The sequence below is a fragment of the Metopolophium dirhodum genome, chromosome 1, assembly GCF_019925205.1.
Source record: "Metopolophium dirhodum isolate CAU chromosome 1, ASM1992520v1, whole genome shotgun sequence".
Classification (NCBI taxonomy): domain Eukaryota; kingdom Metazoa; phylum Arthropoda; class Insecta; order Hemiptera; family Aphididae; genus Metopolophium; species Metopolophium dirhodum.
The window spans coordinates 96,354,744-96,377,630 of NC_083560.1; the positions used below are offsets into that span (position 1 = coordinate 96,354,744).

At 32.7% G+C, this 22,887-nt stretch overlaps 1 pseudogene; it reads right to left on the minus strand.

Moving 5' to 3' along the window:
• Positions 1 to 6,310: 6,310 nt before the first annotated feature.
• Positions 6,311 to 8,480, minus strand: LOC132948969 (uncharacterized; annotated as a pseudogene).
• Positions 8,481 to 22,887: the final 14,407 nt, after the last annotated feature.

A 22,887-nucleotide genomic window follows, 5' to 3' on the forward strand; every position in this document is an offset into this window, starting at 1 on the left:
ACGGTTTCCGTATCTTGACACAAATTAGTGGGGTCAACACCAGGGAGCGTCATTAATGGTGAGACCCGTCCTCGTTTTCCGACACATCCAGTTGGTTAACATGATGCTGCTGAGGAGAAGGAGGAGATTGACGTTGGTTATCTCTGGAGTCATTAAATCGCCTGTTATTGTTGTGGAATCGGCCCCGGCTGGATTGCGGATTGCCACTTCCTCGGGACTGATTGTGAAATGGTTGATTATTCTGACGTTGATTAGGATTATGTTGTATATTCTGACGCCCATTGTTCTGGTATTGCTCAGGTTGGATTGGTTGGTCCCAAAAAGACACGGTGTTCTCGAACTCTGTGAGCACTGAAATGAGCTCACTGGTAGTCTTGGGTCCTCGTCCTCGTACTGCAATGGCTAGTGACGAAGGGTAATGCTGAATGATGGTGCTCACTAAACTCAGTTGATGTATCGGTGGATCCAAATATTTTGCTTTAGCAATCCACATGATTGCATGAGTTGCGAGACCAGTGGGTGAACGGTATTGGTATGGTCGGACAACATCGGCATACACACGACGCTGAATGTCAATAGACCAAAACTGTTGTCGAAAACATTTAACAAATTCTTCATATGATGCCGGGCTAGGTATTAACGCGTCATACCACATATATGCATCATTCTTCAGCCTACGTTGGACAGCATTCAATTTCTGAAAATCCGTAAAATATGAGTTTTCGAAATAATTCGCCAATTCGCCAAGAAACCTTTCAGGGTGAACATCTTTTAACACTCAGGAGAACTCGGAAACGACATCGTTCATACGTTCAGTAGAACTCAAAAAGGATGGCCGGATACTGTCATATACCGTTGTCTCTGTTCCTAAGTTAGGCGGCAGGCTATATGTAGGTGGCATAGATGAAGACGGTAACGTGGTCTGTGGCCTAGAGGTGGAAGATAGTGCAGGATTGAAAGATATAGGAACATTGACCTGCAGTAGTTTTACAGCTTCTTTCAGGGTTTCAACATCAGTGGATACTGATGCCAATGTTTCTTGACAACTTTTGACCGTGGTTGGCTGATCAATCTGATTTTTATGTAGCGCAGACACATTCTTCTCCACCTTAGATATCCGTGTGTCGTGTTGACTCAAATTATTTTGGATAACTTTAAATTGATCCTCAAGACGATCAAAACGTGCCTTTTGTGATGTTCTGGTTTTCTCTTGAATTTGCTTCATCATGACTACGAGATCCGCCAAGGTTATCTCTTTGGTTGGTTCCGAAAGGGACTTATTGGGTTCTTGATTCGGCATGATGGTTGGGGCGACTTGCAGTACTTGGTCAATGAGCCTTTCAGGTGGATAAGTTTTGCGTTGCCCTGCACTGGAGGCCATATAATGAACGAAGGAGACGACGATTTTTTTTTTTGGAATGACAAAAAAAATGACCCAAATACAATACAATCTTTCAACACAATATGACACAGAAACGTATTGAATACCTAAATTCAATTCGTAGAAAAAAAATTATGATAATAATAACGCCGAAATAAAATATTCAAATTGATGTGAAGTCCTATCTCGACAACTGTAAAATAGTAACTAAAAATCACAAATTAATAAAACAGAATTCCGTACAAATATAGAATTCAAAATTCAACAAAAACCAATGAAATTGATATCGCGTATCAAGTTCAGCAACTCAAATAGATAGTGTATATAATAATTATTCAAAACAAAATCTCTCCTGCGGTGAAAACCGGGCAAGATCTGGGGCACAAGTGAATCCATGGCCGGAAAATATATATGTATAAAAATGGGTACAATACAAATAATATTATACTAACAGAAATCACTCGTGAAATAGAAAACATAACAAAAAAAATCAGGGTAACGAGAATCACAATGGTATTCAATCGATGGACAAGTACTCATTATGATTTAAAATCATAATTATTACTTCTCAGTGCCACAAAAGACATTAGAATAAAATTTAGTAACATACAAAGGACACTTGTAACAATAAAGAATGCCGAATTATACACTCCAGAAAATAACGTATATCTACAGATCTCACACACACTTGTAACGCATTACTGCAACGCGTGCACTTATTTTGGGAAGACAAATAGTGGGCACTTAAAACTACGATGAATACCTGAGAGCGAGCCTAACAGTGGGGGCATTACAGGGACATCCGAATATTGTTGATACTGAAGATAAGACTAATAAATATTTTGTATAAAAAAAACACATCGTCCGGCAAAAACTTCGGAAACGAGCGCTCCTAGCTTACAACAACGTATGACAAGGAAAATCAAATAGGTGTACTATGTTCATTTCGATATTTCGACAATGAAAACCAATACCCAACAACCAATTACAAAATTATTTACTTCAATGCAGATATTATATTCACGATATATTCGGATGTATGGTAACGTCGTAAATTAAACACATCGGTGAATGGTACGCTGCGACATACAATTCGAATCGATGGATAAAAGGTTTAGTATAATGATTCTATCACAGGCACCTTAGATATTCATGCACAGGTACCTAGTAATTAACTTAAAATACCGGCAAACCACCGCAGCACCATCGGAGACGGCCACTGGACCGTACATTGATGATCGTAGTGTCGCAATCCAATGTCGCCCATCGACCACCCAGCACAATGAACTTGGCAGACAGCGCCACTCAGACTCGATGCCAACACCTCCGGGACGTAACAATGAAAATCGACACACAGGCTTCATCGTTATTGAACCAATTACAGGTGGATTTATTCCTGAAAAAATGTGCAGACAGTACATGGTGTTTGTATATGTGTGTGGACAAACGGTCACAAAAAAAAATCATCATCATAATGCGTATATGTGCATACGACATAATAACGTATTGTATACGTATCCCTGCAATACAGTCTATACATCTATTATAATGAGATTAACACGGTCTGTCACGCCGCCGCGCGCTATCAGACTTCGCGCTCACACCTCTTAATTGACCGGTTACATCATAACTGGCTATCATCGTTCCGACAATGATACTGTACAGTCGCGGCTCATTGCATAACACAATAATATGGTGATCCATATACAGGTATTTATACTCAGCGACGTATTTCCTATCACACGTAATATTTTCGACGATGATCGCGACAACTGTTTATGGAAACATTAATGTTAATTGGAAGTAAGAAACGCATTGACGGTCAAGAAAATTCGTAAAGATCCTGGCAAGGTCACCACTCTGTAACGTTATGGTTACTGACGCCCAGCAATATATTGTAGGTCGCCAACCTATGACCTGTAGAACACCATACTGGTGAAGGAGGCCGTAGGATTTTTTAAAATCGGGTAGAGGGGTAAAGCAATAAAAAAACAAAAAGTTACACTAGATAACGGGGGGAGATTTATTTAAATTTAGTGGAGAAAGCTCACTAGCGTAAAACTCCAACAAGAGAAAATTAACACAAAATCAAACAATATTGCGACGGGAGTTTTCGTCACCCCGTGATATACACACGCCACACGACCAGTGTGCAAATATAAATATAATAATAATGAACAGTAATAATAATAATAATAATAAAATATTCACCATTTGTAAAATACTAACAATAAAATAAAAAGCCGGCCAAGGCATAAGTACATAAATATATAACTTGTACATATTACCCGATGGAGGTCTACGCGTCTCTCCAGCGTTTCCCCTCATGTCTTGCCCGTCGGTGAGGCTCACCGCGGGAGGGATTTCTGGGTGTATTACTCCATGGTGTACTTTAAATGTTTATTTCAATAAAAGAAACAAATACCAGAATAAACACGAAGTACACGAATAATGGTAAAACAACTTCAGCCAGCGTACAGCGGACAACTAATTAATAAAACTATATCGTATAAGACTATTGTATCGTCCCGGGAAACCATATACAGTGAAGGAGTGGTGGGAGGGTTTGGATGTTGCTCCCAAGTCCGCGTGAACACACCGCGCATCGAGAACACAGCACCGGGCAATTAGATCACGACATCGGTGCGGGGTTCCGATAAGATTGTCGCAGTGCACGCGTTGCGTTACATGCTTATTGCTCTGTGGTACTTTGGAAGGGAAGGGTCAATGCAGGCAATAAGTGACCACTTTGTTGTAGTGAAATCTTCGGTTTACAATATTTTAAATGATTTCATGAATGTTATTATTTTAAATTTTGAAGCATTTAAATCGTGAAATTTGTCCATTTTTATATGCATTTAATTTTTGACTCAGAAATAAATGTTTTTCACGAGTTGTTTTGATAAATGTCCAGAACTTCTAATTTTAATGTACACATCACATTGCAAATTCTTAATGATTTCAGTAAATTGAAATATATTAGGATGGCTTGAATAAAACATAGAAATAAACTTTGAATGAAATGCTTCGCAACTATTAGTTGTGCGTAGCATTGAATTTGATGATTCTGCCCATACACGAGGAGGAAATAAAGTATAATTCATAACATAGTTATCCATTAAGTAAGTTGCAAATTTTAGAACATCGGAATTATTTGAAACACTACAAGACATTAGATCAAAAACAAATGCATTTTCTACTTCATCTGGGTCGAGAAAAGGTAAACCAAAAACGTACTTTAAAAATTTGCTTATTTCGGAGGATTGATCCTTATATTCTACAGATAAACCGAGTTCTTGAATTTTTCGCCACCAGCTCTAACCGAGATGGAAGCGATAGCCTTTAATTTCTATTTTTGGCCACACATCAGTGATAGCAGAGTGTATTGCTATTTCGAAATCCACAAGGATACGCTGTACATTTAATGTTACATTTAAATCAAAAAAATATTTGTTTATATGTTCAAAAGCTACGAAATATGATTCTTGTCTTTTATTTGGCAATAATATAAATAATAATGGTATATATTGTTCATTTTTAATAGTATGTATTGTGAACATTTGGTAAAAAAATTTTGGGGCACTCTTAAATGTGCCATCAATGAACCACATTTCTGATTTAGCCAGTAATTCTAAATTCGTAGAACAAGAAAATCCAATAATATTATTTTTACAATCATTAATAAATATCATATTTTCCCCTCGGTTTGATATAATTTGTAGATTTTCAATTATTTCATGTACATCAAAAATGGATTTTGGTAGGTTTGGTAAAATATGAGTTCGGGCTTGGTACATATTGTCACGAATACGAGAAATGTCATAAGAAGTTAGTGTTTCTACGTCAACCTTGCGTAACTCATTGTGAATTAGTTTACATGGTCTCTCACACACGTCTTCTATAGCTTTTCTTTTTAAAACATTACTCATTTTTTGTCTGTTTAGAACAGATGTTTCAAGTTTTTCATGATTATGATTAATTTTGAGTTCAATTATTTCATTAACGTTATTAATTTTTATAAAAGACTTACATTTCGTTTTAGTACATCTCCATCTTTGCAATTCGGACTTTAATAATTTATGAAAACAAAACTTGTAACCATCAATTACCAAAGGCATTTTGTTGTTCTCACTTAGGCCTGGTGCACACTTGCGTTATTTTGACGCGCGGCAACGCTGCGGCACCGCGGCGAAGCCGCCGTATTCAATGCACACCTAGCGTCAAATAACGCCTTACATACGTGGGTCAGTACGACGCGCAACGTTGAAACGCCTAGTATCACTGAGTTTATTTTCTTTAGTTTTCCACTAGTATTTTCAGCATGAATTCGACACAAGCGATGGAAATTTTTAAAAGAAAACGTATAATTTTTGCGTACCTTGTGTACAAAAAATATGTTTTGAAAAATAAAAGGCGTTATTGGGTACACCCATTTACTGATTCAAGACTTGCGAAAGGTATATTTTATACGTCTTTTGAAAATTTACGTGAAAGCCCGGATAAATTTTTTAACTACTTTCGAATGAGTATAAAATCTTTTGACGAGCTTGCCGTTAAAATTTCGACGAAGATTAAGTCTACAGATACGCATTTGAGATTGTCTATACCTCCACTGGAAATGTTAGCTGTTACTTTGAGGTAAGTACATTTTGAAAATTCTGTTTATAATTTTTACTTTAAGACGGATAATTTAATAATATATTAATAGTCAATTAAATTAGACATCACAGTATAAAATAAATATAACGGATAAAATTGTATGTATAAACAGTGTAATGTTTTTGAAAATATTTAATAATTTCTTAAATACCTACCGTATTAATATATCCAATATCCATGAATACATTAAGTAGAAACTAGATACAAAAAAAATAGTAATAAATTCGAACACAATTTTAAAATTCATACAAAACATTATTATCGATTAACTTAAGTTCCATCCCTGAAAATGTCGATACTGTCTTCTTCGCTGTATGCCTGATTGTCCATAGTTGTGGAAGATGAGGCTGATGGAGATATTATGTTAAAATTCATGCTCGGACTTTGTGGTTGAGGTAATGAAGTAGTTAGACGTGTTTGAGATATGGGAACTTGATGACGGTTTAAGTAATTGGAATGGTGAGGTGAAGGATAGAAAGGACCGGATACATGTGTAGGTGTATAGTGTGGAAAGTTAGGAGAATGTTCATAATTTTGTATAGCTGGTGGATTCCTCATTCGCTGTATGATTTTCATAACTTCACAAGCTTTTGATCTTCGGTGAAATTACTGATAGATGGTAGGACACTTTCAAAAAATGATCTGTCAGGATTGGTTTCTGAAACGGGTGGTACAATCGGAGAAGGAATTGGTGCATTCATAAAATCAATTAAAGTAGTCTCGAAGTCATGTTTGCGTTTTTTGGTTGAGTTTTGGGTATAGATAGGAGGAGTTTCAAACTCTTTTTGTTGTGATGTTATTTGTTCAGACTCACTCAATTCTTCTTGTTCTCCACCTAAACTGGACTGCGTTTCTGTTGTAGCACCAGAAGTTTGCAAAAACGATAGCTGTCGAGCATAAACATACCGTTTACCTACCTCAGCAGCCTGTCCAGATTTTAATTTTTTTTTTTCACTTTTTGTGTAGGTGTCCTTGATATTCTTCCACTTTTGTATAAATTTATTGCCTAAAATAGAGAAAATGTTCAGAATCTAAAATATAACATGTACTATGATTTTTTTTTTTATCCAACTAAGTATTATTTTTTTTTCATTACATATTATTATTTTATTGTTATGTGATTTTTCTAATAATAATAAACTAAAACACTTTTGTATGCTTTTAAACTTTTTCATAGATATTTGGGAAGTGGATGTGATCAGATCGATCTACATCTGACATACAGGATTGGTCATACAACAATTGGAAAGATATTGAGAAAAGTCTGTAGTGCTATTTGGGAAGTCTTACGTGAAGAGTGCTTTCCTGAGTTGACAACGGCCCGATGGAAAAAAATATCTGAAGATTTTCAAAAATACAGTCAATACCCTAATTGTCTCGGGGCGATAGATGGGAAACATGTGCGGATCAGAAAACCAAAAATGAGTGGTTCTCTGTTTTATAATTATAAAAATTTTTTTTCAATTGTGCTTCTAGCAATTGTTGATGCGAATTATAAGTTTATATATATTGATGTTGGTGCTTTTGGGAAAGAGTCAGATAGTTCTATTTTTGAAAGAACTCCTTTCTATAAAAAACTCAAGAATAATGAATTAAACATTCCTAGGAGTCAGCCTCTTCCAGGTACACTTGGTCCAAATATGCCATACACGTTTATAGGCGATGAGGCATTTTCTCTATCACCAGATATAATGAGACCTTTTAGTGGTAAAGTTTTATCAGACACAAAGCGAATATTTAACTATAGATTATCCCGAGCCCGGAGAAACGTTGAATGTGCTTTTGGAATACTTTCAAATAAATGGAAAATGTTTAATAAACCTATCAATGGAAATTTGGATTTATCTATACTTTTGGTAAAGACTTGCTGTGCCCTCCATAATTTTGTAAGGACTAGAGATGGATTCAACGTCGAAGATGTAATGACTATAGATGGACTCATTGAAATCGAACGAGATCTCTCAAGACCACCCAACCAATCAATTCAAATAAGAAACAAGTTGGCAGATTATTTTGTATCTGATGTAGGTAGCGTTCCATGGCAAACAAATTATATTTAAGTAATATTACGTTATTATTATGTTTTATTAATATTTTTTTTAATGCTTTCACAACCTGTCTTATGTGAATCGATTTTTTTTTTGATTTTGTATACATTTACTTTATAAATAGTGTCAAGTAAAGCTAATATAATATATCATATTATAAATATAAACTGAAAAATTAATTTCAAATTTACTTACAAATTTCATTTTTGTCTCTATCGTCCTTCTCGTCAAATCCATCACAAAAAACTCGATAAATATTTATCCACGCACCTCGTTAGGTTAGAAAACTTCCGGTCATGATAAGTTTCGACAGCGACATTCCATATCTCAGGATAGTTTTTAACCTCACCAATAAATAGTTCAATGTCCACTTCTTCTTGATTTCCTGCCATGGTGCGTAATGCGTAATGCGTAATGCGATTTACGAATTAAAAAACACGTTATAAAATAAACGTGTTTGGCGTCAAAATAACGCAAGTGTGCACTGACCAATATGATACAATGTACTGGGCGACCGCAAGTGACGGCGCGGTGACGCTGCGGTGCGATAAAACTTGCGACAACAATTTTGTCGCAGACGGACGCGCGACACCGCAGCGTTGCCGCTGTGATGTGTGCAGTACGCAATTAGATTGTGGGTTTTCCACGCCGCGATTGCGATGCCGCAGCGTTGCCGCGCGTCAAAATAACGCAAGTGTGCACCGGGCCTTATCATTTGCTCCATAGTGGACGGTTGGTGTTTGACTGACTAGTAAATTAATCGTATAATATTGTATAATATTGCCTTGTACTTTTGATTTTCTATCAGCATCCATCTCGATTTCTTTCAAATATTTATCAATTGCATTGGGTGTTTCTTCAGTAACTTCAGTAACTTCTTTATCATCATTTTCATTTAAGTTATCATTATCCGTATCAACATTATCTGCATAATCTTCTACTATTCTATTTTTTATTTTTTCAAGCAACAAGTGTCTACTAGATTCTGCTGGAGTGTCGATAGTATCTATAACCCAGCCATATGTTTCAGATTTTGCAAACAATTAACAAGGCAGTTATTATTTCACTAAATTCATTTAGTGTCGAGGAGGTTAAAATTAAACGTAAGTAGCTCACATAAAAAATTTTTATTAATATATAGCATTATATGTTATTTAAGTAAATAAGTCAATGTAGTAGGATGGTCTTTTTGTTTGGATATAGTTGAAAGCATAGACGCTGCGATACAAAAAGTTAGAACTGCATCTTTTTTGTTTCAATAGCTCCAACTGCCACAATCACTTTTTTTTATCAGCGTGCGTTAAAGACTAGTACATAATGGGACCCATATTTAGACTGACTACCTACGTTTTATTAAATTTCAACAACTGTTTACCAACTGCAGAGGTTTTTTTTGATAAAATGATACAATTAAAGTTGAAAACCCACCAACAGACATTTCGAATTATCAAGGGGACCAAAATACATGTATTTTCTTATAATTATAGTGGTTTTCCCAGGGGGGGACCAAGCATTTGGATCGTTTAGGAGTTTCTCGAATTATTGAGTGACAACTGTATAACCATAGTCAAAAATATAGAAAGTTAAGAATCCTAATCTATTTATTCATTAAAACTTACTTTCGCATAAATCAGGAAATTCTTTTACTTGATTAAATAATATTTTACTTACATTTACTTTTATTCTTTCGTCAAAAATGTTCAATAGCAAAGATGACTTTCTTTCAAATTTAGCAGATAGGTTTTTAAAAGTTTGAGTACATGTGACGGAAATCTATCTCTACCTAAACAACATGAAATATTATTAAAAAAAAATATTTATCTTTATAATATGTAAATAGATAAGATTTATAATTTTGTAGTTAATAGATTGAAATTATATATTTTTTAGTGACTTTTCCTGATATGAACACTATGTATGGAGTATGATATTTACCAATTTATAGCCCATTGCTTGAGTAAAATGTATGCATTTTTTGAAAATAGATGCAGTACTGTTATTCTTAATATATTGAAGCCCGAAATGTGTAGCATTTTTCCAAACTGTCTCAACTTTAGGCCAACTTAAGTCTGAATCTTCTAAATTTGCACACGAATCTTCAGATTCGGGTTCCATTTCTTTGTAGAACATAATATAAAAAAGATATTTAATACCAATCACAATAATTATAATAACTTATATAATATAAATAAGTATAAAAAAAGCGGTAAGTGGATGTCGCTCTGCTTTACAGTAGGTTACAAGTGGGTCACTGTATAATGTATTGTATTAAACTTGAATCCAATGGTATAAATATCATTGTATAAGAAAAACGATTCTGAGCGGAGACGGTTTGTCAGTCTGGATATTTTATATTGTTATTATTTATTATATCATGTAAGTTGAATTAATATTATAATATTATAATTTTTTATTCGTTTCTATGGTGATATACAAAGCGTTGGAAATTAAAATCCCATTTTTAGCGGTTTTTCGTAATTTTTCTGTGGTTTTTCCCATGACATTAAATAACTATTAATAAAATCGAAAAATTACCTGTCTAAAGTACCATCTTGATTCAACTTGCTAAAAGATAAAGTACTAAATGTTGAAATCAAAGCACTCCTTCTGGTAGAAATTTAATAAAAAAAAATAATATTCCCAAGGATCCTAGAACATTTTTTAACACACCGCGAACAACGATTACGCGTCATGTTAATTCTGGGTCATATTTTCATTTGGGGATAACGAATGGTTTGAATAGTATGTTTAAACATATTGATTTAATAAATATTCCTAATATTATTGAAGTAAGTATAAACATTGATGGTTTACCACTTTTCAAATCTTCCTCTAGCCAGTTTTACCCTATTTTGTGTATAGTTAATAATGTGAAAATTCAACCCAACATTTTTCCAATTGGTATTTATCATGGTTCAGAAAAACCTAACGATTTCAATGATATGTTAAGTGATTTTGTCAATGAATCTTTAAAATTAACCACTGATGGTTTAATTATTAAAAATAAACATACAAAGCTTAAAATTACTATGTTTTTATTTGATGCTGTGGCAAAGGCTAGTATTCTTTTTATCAAAGGACATTCTGGATACTCCTCATGTACTAAATGTTCCCAAGAAGGGGAATATTTTTGTGGCCGAGTATGTTTTCCTGAACTAAATTTTACTAAAAGAACTAATCTTGATTTTCTAGCAAAAATTGACTCTGATCATCACACAGGTACATCCATTTTAGAAAAAATTCCTGGTTTTCGTCCAACGAAACGTTTTTTTCCTTTTTACTGTTTTGTATTTTTGTCACAAAGCGTAATAATTTGAATCTTATGGTGAAATTGTATTTGTATATTTCTATATATTTTTACAAAAATCGAAATATATTGCATTTTAAAATGAAAATTTTTTATTTAAGTACTCAGTTTATTTAAGTAATTAATTATTGTAAGTTGTTTAATTTGTGAATTTTATGTAAATAAAAAAAAATGTTCTTGCATATTTGTTACATATTTTTTTTTATTTTTAATGCATATTACATGGCATATTTCGATACTTTTTAGTGCATAAAAGTCCGTGCTCTATTAATAAGTCATAATAATATAGATGAATAATTCAATGGCATAGTCAGATTTTGGTTGTGGTTGTCTAATTTTGATTACCTATGTTTAGTTAAATATTTTATTTTTCTTTTGATTTTTGGTGTAGGGCAAAAGCAAATCAAATTTTATACAATCGTGGCTTCTAAAACAAAATAGCAACAAAATTTACACATCTTTAAAAAAAAAATAAGAATACATCAGGTAAATTAATTTTTATAATTACTCATTTAACAGAGAAAAAATAACAATTATAATATTTAAAAATACATTTTATAAGAAGATCTTAACAGCCCTGATCAAATAAATCCAAATGAAGAAATTGAAATCAATCAAAGTTTGAATCAAGAGTTAAATAATGAAGCAAGTACTGAAAATGATAAAGCATCACTGTCAAAGATATTGAATATTGGACTTAAAACTACAAATCGTCGTTTAAACTGCAACAAAGCGTATCTCAGTTTTTGTAGTTTTTCAGGAGACCCAAAAAACACGTGTTTAATGATTTAAACCAACTAAATATAAGTTAAAACATGCTTATTTAATGTTATTTTCATTAAAAAAGCGTTTAAAACACTAAAATTCAAAGTTTATTGAATATTCAGTATTTTTTATGAGATACGCTTTGTTTGACACTGATGAATCTGAGATAGGCGTTTTTACTTCACTGGTAATAAACCATAATATTTTAACATACTTTAATAAATATTATTATTGTATGATATAGTTGGGATGTAATAAATTATTATGTTATTATCTTAATTAATTTTTATTAATAATTTATTAAGTATAAAAAAACATAATAATATTAAGAGGAACATAGATTTCATAACAGATTAGTTAAATATATAAGAAAAACAGAAAAATAAAATACCTAGTTACAGCACTAGTTATAACTAACAAAATAAAATATTACCAATTTAAAAATATCAAACAAAAAACAATTAACAACATTAAAGTATAAATGATATCAAAAACTTATTAACTATTTAAAATTTTTTTCTTTTGCTTTTTTCTTTTCTTATACTTGTTTCCATATGAGGCAAACTGTCATAAAATGAGTGACAGTCGTAAGGTATAATACTTTTTAAGCTTTGCAAATCATTCCATTTGTCCAAAGTTATTTTTTTTTGAGTTTGGTACAGCTTAGGAAATTTATTGATGTTATCCTCACTAATGTTCTTAGGTCTTCTTGGAAACTCTTTAAAATCATCTTCAAAATTAATTTTATAAAAAATAATACCATTAGGGCAGTATTTAAGTACTCTGAGGTCGGTTACAGTTGCATCTGAAGTCACTCTTCCTGGACGAATAGATTCATAAAACATAAATTTTTTATCACTGTAATCTAGGAAAAATGAGTAAGTTAATACTTCAGATTTATATGGGAAAGGATGTTGTCTGGATTATAACAATATTATAAATTATATTATATTATTTTACATATTATTATTTATTACAACATAGCTTATCTCATATAATTTGTTTTGACAACAAAACCTATCTCAAAAAATATATTACCATTTTTTCAATTAATGATATCAAATTAAATATTTGTTTGATGGTAATCAAATTATGTTATATATTAATAATATTATACTCCCTAAAATTAATGTAAGTGCTAAAATAATGAAAATAAGACATAGTTTATAAAAAAACTTACTTTTTCTAACAGCTCGTCGCACATAGTGGATTATCACGTGTTAATAAATGAGATATGTTATGTTGATACTTAAGAATGATATAAGTGGTGTTATCATTTTTGTAAATAACAGTGTAACCGCTAATCGCACAGAAAATTCCCCTGATGTTTAAATGTTCGGAATCACTTATTTTATAAATATTGACAATAAACTCATTTTGTCAAATTTTGAGATACGCTTTGTTGCAGTTTAAACGACGAAATATTAATGTTGAGCAATCTGTTATAGAAAAATCAAATTGTAGTTTACCAAAATCAAGAATAAGGTCTTCAAATGAAAATGAATATAGGTAATCCATTTATTTTTCATTTTCATAGTAATGGACGACATTATATACGTTGTACTGCATGTTTTGAAGAACCAAGTGTTGTTAGACGATTTTCAAATAAATCAAAATTACCAGCTATTGCACAAGAAAGTGGAACAATATACCGAGAAAAAATACTCAATGAACATTTAAGTAATTCATCTCATATTGAAGCGCTTAAGGCTTATAAGTTTAAAACTCTTAATGCTTCAGAAATAATGGCTAAAACCCCTATGGGAAAAATTATAAATAATGCAAATGAATCTCTTGGAAAAAAAATTGGCAGTCTTTTAATCCATGTATATAATGATGCCAAAAAGTTAACTTTGTCAGCTTATAAATTTCCTAGTCGTGCAATAGTGTCTCATACGTCCAATATTTACCATTTATTTATATTATTATTTTATAATATTTGAGCATGGTATGCTCTCATGCCAAAATGTGTATATGTTACAGTAAAAGATGTTAAATTTATATTTACGTTATTAACTAACAATTATCGTTAATAGATAATAACAAATATTTTACAAGGCTTATAACGTTAATAACTAAGGATTTACGTTAATTCCAAACAATATTAGTTAATCATGTTATTTGTATTTAAATTGTTATATTATTATTTATTTTCACATGACAATGAACTGTGACATTTTGAATTGCATAATTTTCCAACTAATCGACAGGTGCATTTATTTGTTTTACACTTCATTTTACAGTGACATCTTTGATAGCCTTGTGTGCCCACAAAACTACTACATCCTGCTGCTTCTCGAAGTGTTATCTCTTTTTCTTTAGATGATTCAACCAGGGTTTTGAGATCAAGCAACATTTCTTTGCATGGCATAAGTTGAGATCTCGTATACTTGTGTTTAAGAAAACCATTTTCGGTACCTAATTCAAATATAAATACATGAATACCCATAAATTTCAATTTTTTATTTTATTTTACTTACATAATTTATAAAAGCCGTTGTCAAAATTAGCAATAACTGCTAATAAATTGCGTGGGGATCCACGGGCTCTGTCAACGTCAGGTATGGAAAATTGTAACGTAATAGAGTATAGTATCATCGTGTATAGGTTTAATAAGACGCTCTTTATTATTTATTGTTAAAATATCATATTTACGTACCATTCGATAATCTTTCATAGACTTTTTTTCTCCTGGTGTTTTCAACACAAATTTTGAATGTTTTAATTGTTCAATACGAATATTGTACTCATCAACAGTTAGAAAGGAGTTATTATCACTACGTTTTTTTTTAACTATATCAGAAATAATGTTATTAAATTTGTTTTTCATTTCAAGTTTGTCCATATTGAATTTTATTAATAATACGTCAATACAACTTAAAGAAAATGAACACAATGTTGTACGAATATTTTAACATACAAAATAGTATGCCGTTATAACGGCGTTGTCGATTCTACGCGTACCGTGAAGGACTGACAAAAATATTATCTATAATAGTCATTATAGTTACAATAAGCTAGTCAGATAATCTTAGTCAAAAGTTCTATCTACTGCGGCTGTAATACTATCTTAGTAACTAATACCATTAAGATAACATTATATAACAACATTTTCCATCGTGTGTAGAAATTATCGATAATCAAACCAAAAAAATAATAAACCACGATAATCTCTAGCTAATTAGGTAATTATTGTTATTTACTAGAAAATAACGTTATTTTGATGTTTAACATCATTTACTGTAACATATACAAGCCAAGTTCAGGTGTGTTCTACTTGTGCAGTTCTAAAATATTCTTAGCGCAAACCCTGTAGTGGTATGTGATGTTTATGTTTATTACGGAGTACACCAATTGAATAGTCATAAAAGTTAAAATATTATAACTTCTATTTATTTATTTTGTAAATGTTTAAATAGGTATTATGTAATATTACAAAGTTTCAATTATAATAAAAAAACCTTGTATAGTTAGGTTACGTAGTTTTGTGTAAATTTCAATATTATTAATCTAATATATAAAATTCTCGTGTCACAGTTTTCGTTGCCATACTCCTCCGAAATGGCTGACAGATTTTGATGACATTTTTTGTGCATATTCAGTAGGTATGAGAATCGGCTAACATCTATTTTTCATACCACTAAGTGATAAGGGTTGTCCAGAAAAAAATAAAAGAAGTGCTCAAACAGGGATTTTGATAATTTACGGTAGATATAATTGTTTATAAATGGTTGCTAAGGTATTGGTTAATGCTTGAAAATGCAGACCTTGGTGAGAATCAGATACACCCAGTTGTTCTACCAGCAAAACATAAGATAACAAGACTAATTTTCGAGGACTATCATCAAACACTCCTCCACTGTGGACCGCAAATGCTACTAGCAGAAGTTAGACAATGTTACTGGCCCTTAAGGGGTAGGATAATGGCTCGTTCTACAGTAACACGCTGTGTCAATTGCGTTCGTGCAAGACCAAGATTTGAACCCCCACTTATGGCCCCTTTACCAAGGCAAAGAGTGCAAATGTCGCGCCCATTTACCGTAACTGGTGTAGATTTTGCAGGGCCATTACAAATTCAAAGTGGCATACGTCGCGTGACAACAAAGAAAGCATGGATAGCGGTGTTTGTATGTTTTTCTACAAGAGCTATACACTTAGAACCCGTCGTAGGCTTAACAAGCGAAGCCTTCCTTGCAGCCTTACGTAGGTTTATGGCGAGACGTGGAAAAAGCACCAAGATCTACAGCGATAATGCAACAAACTTCGTGGGTGTGCAAAAAGAGCTAAGGACATATTTAGAAAACAGTGAAAGGTACATGGCTGACGAAGGAGTTCAATGGCATTTTAATCCACCATCGGCACCACACTTCGGTGGCCTTTGGGAAAATGCTGTAAAAAGTACTAAGCATCACTTATATCGGGTAATCAAGGACAGTCGGCTGAATCTGGAGGAGTTGCAAACATTGCTATGCCAGATTGAGGCATGTGTCAACTCACGGCCTATGACACCACTAAGTAGTGACCCAGGAGAACCCAATGCCCTTACACCAGCTCACTTCCTCATCGGTGGCCCACTGCTCCTACCACCTGAACCGGAAATACCAAGTGAGATAGTTAGCAATCTCCGTCGCTGGAAGCATGTCCAAGGATTGATGCAGATATTCTGGAAACGCTGGCATAAGGAGTATCTACCTCAGCTCCAGGTTCGAGGGCGATGGGTTACACCCAGAAAAAACATGAGTGTAGACGACATAGTAGTTATAAAAGAAGACTGCACACCACCTACCAAATGGAAGCTGGGACGCATAATGCAAGTACACCCAGGTATCGATGGAATATTTAGAGTGGTTACCTTACGGACGGTTAGTCAACTCAAGCAGAAGTGCGCCGACCAGTCGCAAAGTTATGCCGACTGCCAACAGATGCCGAGATCCAAGTTGAAACCCATCACTTTCAACGGGGGGAGGATGTCGCCGCCGCGACAATACGGCAATAGCGCGATAGACATCACCACCGACCGGATCACACACACACACACACACACAACTCATCTCCATGTTTATATTTGTATTGTTTTATTTCTGTTTAATTGTGTCAGCTGTGTATTGTGAATTATATAATATGTAGATTGTGCGCGACTAGATACCAGCCGCCGCCGTCTAGCTGGAACGAGAGCAATTACCACGGCCGCCTATCCCACCAGTTCGTTACAAATGGTCAACGCGACTAGTTATCTTACTTGTACGTGCGCGAATCGCCGCAAGTTAATAAGTTACATTATATTATAATGCTTACGGGCGCGAATCGCCAGTAATTATTAATTTATACTTTTTATGGCTCAAATAGCCATACATTTTTGTTTTTTTTGTGGGCGCTAATCGCCAAAAAGGTGCGTTTGTTATACCTAAGCATAATATCTCATTATTATTGTTAATTGTGACCGTGTGTGCAAATCGTAGCGGACCTTTATATTATTTTTCAAAGTCGATTATTTATTTATTTATTATTATTCTGTTATAAGAGCGCAAATCGCTGCATTTTATTATTATCTGTGAGCGCAAGTGCGCATTTTTATATTATTTAAAATTATATTGTTTTTAGTATGTGCTAAGCACTACTGTGTATTATTTTGTATTTTCGATATTCTCTGTATCATTTTTATAGGATAGGAGCAGCTGGCCAGCCGTGCTCCGCCTAAATTGTGAGTAATATTATTTATTATCTATATACTAGCCATAGCTCAAATAGCTGGCACATACTATTATTATATTTTGTTGGGCCAGAAGGGCTATAATATTACCACTTATATTTTTATACCTTCATGTTGCTGTGATTTTTATTATATTCTTGTATCCTTAACTCATTATTATTTGTGTACAATACAACAACAAAATTTTACCAGCAACCGTGTTACCATTTCATAGTTACCTTCCGTCCAATAGTTTTAAGCTTATAGTACACTCTCACATATACACACACTTACACATCACCACACCACATAGCTCACTAGTATTTGCGCGGCGAACCCAACCAATTCTAGCTGAGCTATAACACATATACACACAAAAACAAAGGTCGGTCGGTGTGTGAGTATTGCGCGCGACGTACACGGCGATCGGGCCACGGGCTAATCATTGTTCCCTACCCGGCGCAAACACAACATACAAAAATACATACAATCCTCAATTTTCACCCTTCTACGATCAACCCTTATTATTTAATAGCCATTTTAGTAATTTAATCATTTTTCCTTTTAATCTGCCCCTTCGCGTTTTATTGGCCATAGAAATTCGTGCTCTAAATTAATGAATAATAGTGAAATATTAAAACTTACGTTAATATTCATTGTAATTTTCCGTGATATTATGTGATATCAACTGATATATGACCAAACGCTTGATGGTCGGTGATTGATTGTCGTACAATTAGACCGTAGGATATTAATGATATTAAAAAATAAATACTCCACGCGTTGACTGCAGCATGGGTACAATTCAGTGATACCCATGTGCGGAAATTTTGTATAAATATTCAACACACAACAGTCCAAGAAAAACAACATATTATACTAAATATAATATTAATATTTCATTGGCTAAAAGAAAATAATCATTAAAGCTTCACGTAGAGCTTCGAACGAATAATAATTTGTAATAATAGTTTAATAATGATATATTTATAATATAATGAATTGGTTATCTTACTTGGAAAATCGAGTACAAATAATATAAAAATAGCCGGAATTTCATATGACAAATTTAACAATGTAAAAGGTCTTCCCTATGCATTTAACATATTACAATCCATCAATCCACATTAGTTCATGGTTATATCCTAATGTCTCGATAATATTATAATTTGATTATTATGAATTATTATAACTTTAATACAAATCGTTTTGGTCTATATTATAATATTATCTATAGTATATTAGTTATTGTTTTACAATGCTCAAATAGGTAGGTAGCAGTAAGTACTGCACAATTAGCGTTTTAGAACTGCACATTTTATTTTAGAACTGCGCAAACCCTGACCTACTACAAATATTCTATCAGACAAAATTTAATGTTCTGACTTCTAATGATTAATGAACATATTATAAGATACCGTAGGATAACTACGACTTACGAATTGGCAGCTGGTTACAAAATACGTGCTTCTTTGTGTACTGAATTTTAGTATTATAATGTCTGTGTGATTATTCTTATACATTTTTAATTTTTAACCATGGATATTCGATCATTTTACTATCTATCTTACTAACTATCCAATAACAATGATTCAGATTTTAAAATGAACACCACTACTGACTACTTGCACAAAAACCCGCCAACTATCATGCTCGACATCAGCTTGACAATTTATTATATCCTTAAATATCATATCCAAATACTCAGCACAATTTATTAGAACCAGTTACAAATAAACTGTAGGCAAAGTCTATTGATTTATATCGATCATATATCGTTTTCAATGATATTTTAAATAACTACTTACATGTGGCAAAACAAATTGACGCAGAAATTAAAATTCCACGCATTATATCCAAACAAAAAAAATGGATCAAATTACGAAACCAATGCTACTGAATGCTATTACAGATTTTCTATCTTTATTTCGTACTTAGATTCACTGATTTCATCTCTTTTACGACGATTTTCAAAAGCCAATAAAACAGCATTCTCAATAAGTCTCCTGCATCCTATAAATATTAAAAAGTAGGTACAGCATTAATGATTTCAATGAAAAAAAAAAATTTTAAAAACACACTTTTCCATAAAGACATTTTAAAAAAAATATTTAAAAAATTGCACTAAAAAGACAAAAATAATTGTCTGTACTTAAAAATATTGAAAAATTTATTGATGAAAAATTTAAAAGTGTGTGGTGGTCTTACACTTGACATATATTCCCAGTCACTATCTTATAAACATGATTGAACAAAGAAGTGTATGTGAGACTTAGCTCGGCTTTTAATGTTTTGTATGATGCACCACACACTTTTAAATTTTTCATTATTTTTAAGTACAGAAAATTATTTTTGTCTTTTTAGTGCAATTTTTAAAATATTTTTTTTTATTTTTTTTTTCTACTTTTTAGTTGAAAGTAAATATTTTTATTAAACGTTTAAAAAATATGTTGGTGAAACAAAAAGAATCAAACTACTGGTGATTATTATTTATTTATAAATAAATAAGTTTATGTGGTCGTGAAATGACAAGACATTTATTTTGTTTGCCACAACCAATTGAAATTTTTTTATATTAACAATTTCATTATGAAACCATTATGTGTATTACATATTTTGTTATTTGACAGTACTTATAATTTATTGTCCGTCATTTACAATTGCTTCCGAGATATTGTTACGATGTTGTCTCATTCTGTCGATTTCATCCAAAGCGTCAACGTTACAGAATGTCTTGCCCGTTATTTTTGATGCGTCCAATTCTTCGATACGTAGTTCATCGAGGCTACGAACTTTACTAATGATGACGTACGCTTGACCTTGTACGAATAGTTTCTGTCCCAAGTAAACGACAGCACAATCGACTGTGGTGCCCTGCATTTTATGGGCTGTTAAAGCCCATGATAATATTAAAGGCAGCATACGGCACTCGGCAGTTCCGTAACTGAATTTTGCTAGAAATTGTATTGATTTTGGCTTGATCAGGTGGATCCCATCCACGCCAAAATCCACCATTACGTCCGGTATGTCCTGCTTGTAAATCTTACCTCTGGTTCTTTGGCTTCAACAATACAGTCGTAAGCTGTATCACTGCAGAAGCACACAGTGGAAACGGGGTTTTTACGGCGACGTCGTGGGGACAATCCTTTGCTATACGGGGATCTGCAGCTTGAGCTGTACATTCCTATTCTGCTGTACCACTGCAGAATCCGTGTAGGGGGATGCCGGGAGTTCCTCTGCAACGCTGATTTTTTTTTCGGCGAGTAATGGTTAGGTTAACCCGCCTTGACCCAGGGAAACCCTTCGTACCTTTACTTTCTCGGAGATGCCTACCTGGAGGTCCATGTCCCAAAATGACAACGGATTATTGTATTGTCATCCAAGACCAAGGTCTATACCAATTTTCAGAATTTTTCATCTTCAAAAAGTGCCTCAAATCGAGCGCGCAAGATTTGATTACAGACGGACGTGAAAGCGAACTTCAGAAAAGTGTTAAAAAATTAAGCTGATTAGTGATCATTATTAAATTGGAAAGTGTGATCAAATTTCGTTTGTTGATTTATTGGCTAGTTGCAAATATTATCCAGCGATTTTTTAAATACTCAATATTTTTATATCACTGCCTCCGACAACATGCTTAATAGAAAGATTGTTCAGTACATTAAGAAGAGTAAAAACGTGGCGTTGGTCGACTATAGGTGAAGATTTGTTTAAATGGGTTGTGTATGATGAGCCTTCATCGTGAAAGAATGAACATAAACAAGAATATTTTCATTCAGGATGTCATTAACAAGTTTGGAATGAAACGAAGAAATGTACAATTCTTATTTATTAATACCGAATAATATATTTGACTGTATTACTTGATTTTCCATTTTTTTTTTTCTATAATTATGAACTCTTTCACTAATTACTAACTATATATATAACAATATGAGAGGTTAATATTTAGTATTAGCATAACAGTATATTTACATTTATATGTAAAAATAACACTAAATCTTTAGTATCTTACAATTGAGAATTTTTTTACTTTGCCCCTCCTAAAACTTTATACTATAAACATACAAGTTAATTCAAATAAAATACTCACCAACACTTTAATTAGGTAGTCATTTATTTTTTCATTCAGCGTTATTTTCAGAGCATGTCTTATAAAATTATCAGCTACAGGCTAAAATTGCATCTTGTCAAATGACAATTCTATGATAAAATATCAATATTATCAGCTTCACATTTATTCCAAGTTGTATCCCAGTTAGAGTCAGGTACCTAGTTACTATTAATAATTACACCTACCTTATTAATAATTAATAATAATTAGAATGGAAATCTAGAAATTAAGTACCCATATAGCAAAGGGATATTTAATACATATTCTATGTATATGAATTTTTTTATATTGATATCGGTTAAATATCTCAAATGGCACTGTAGAAAATTTTTAGATATCAATGAGATATTGAATGTATGTCTTATGAACCAAAAGTTCATAACTGGTGTATATATGAATTAAGATATCTATTCAATATTTCTACTATAATAACCAAGAGATATCTCACATATATTTAACCATTGTTTTATGAATATTGATTTGTGTTACAAAATATATCTGTAAGATGTCAATAAAATAACCGTAGAATATTTTTGGATATCAATGAGATATTGAATGTATGTCTTATGAACCAAGAGTTCACATCTGGTGTATATACAAATTACGATATCATCTTTTCATTAATTATTTCTACCGTAATAATAGCCATCATAAGAAAATATATTTATTGATTTTTTTTATAAAAATAACTATAATATACACCTATATATATTCTGTAAGATATCAACAACATATATAAGTATATAACTGTAGATCATTTTTAAATATACATGATTATATTTTCAATTCAATATATATTTTATGTATACAGTGGCGGCGCCAGGGGTGGGCCAGGGTGGGCCCGGGCCCACCTTAAAAAGTCTCGGGCCCCCCCTGTGGCCCACCCAAAAAATTAAATTTAATCATATTAGAATACTAAAAAAT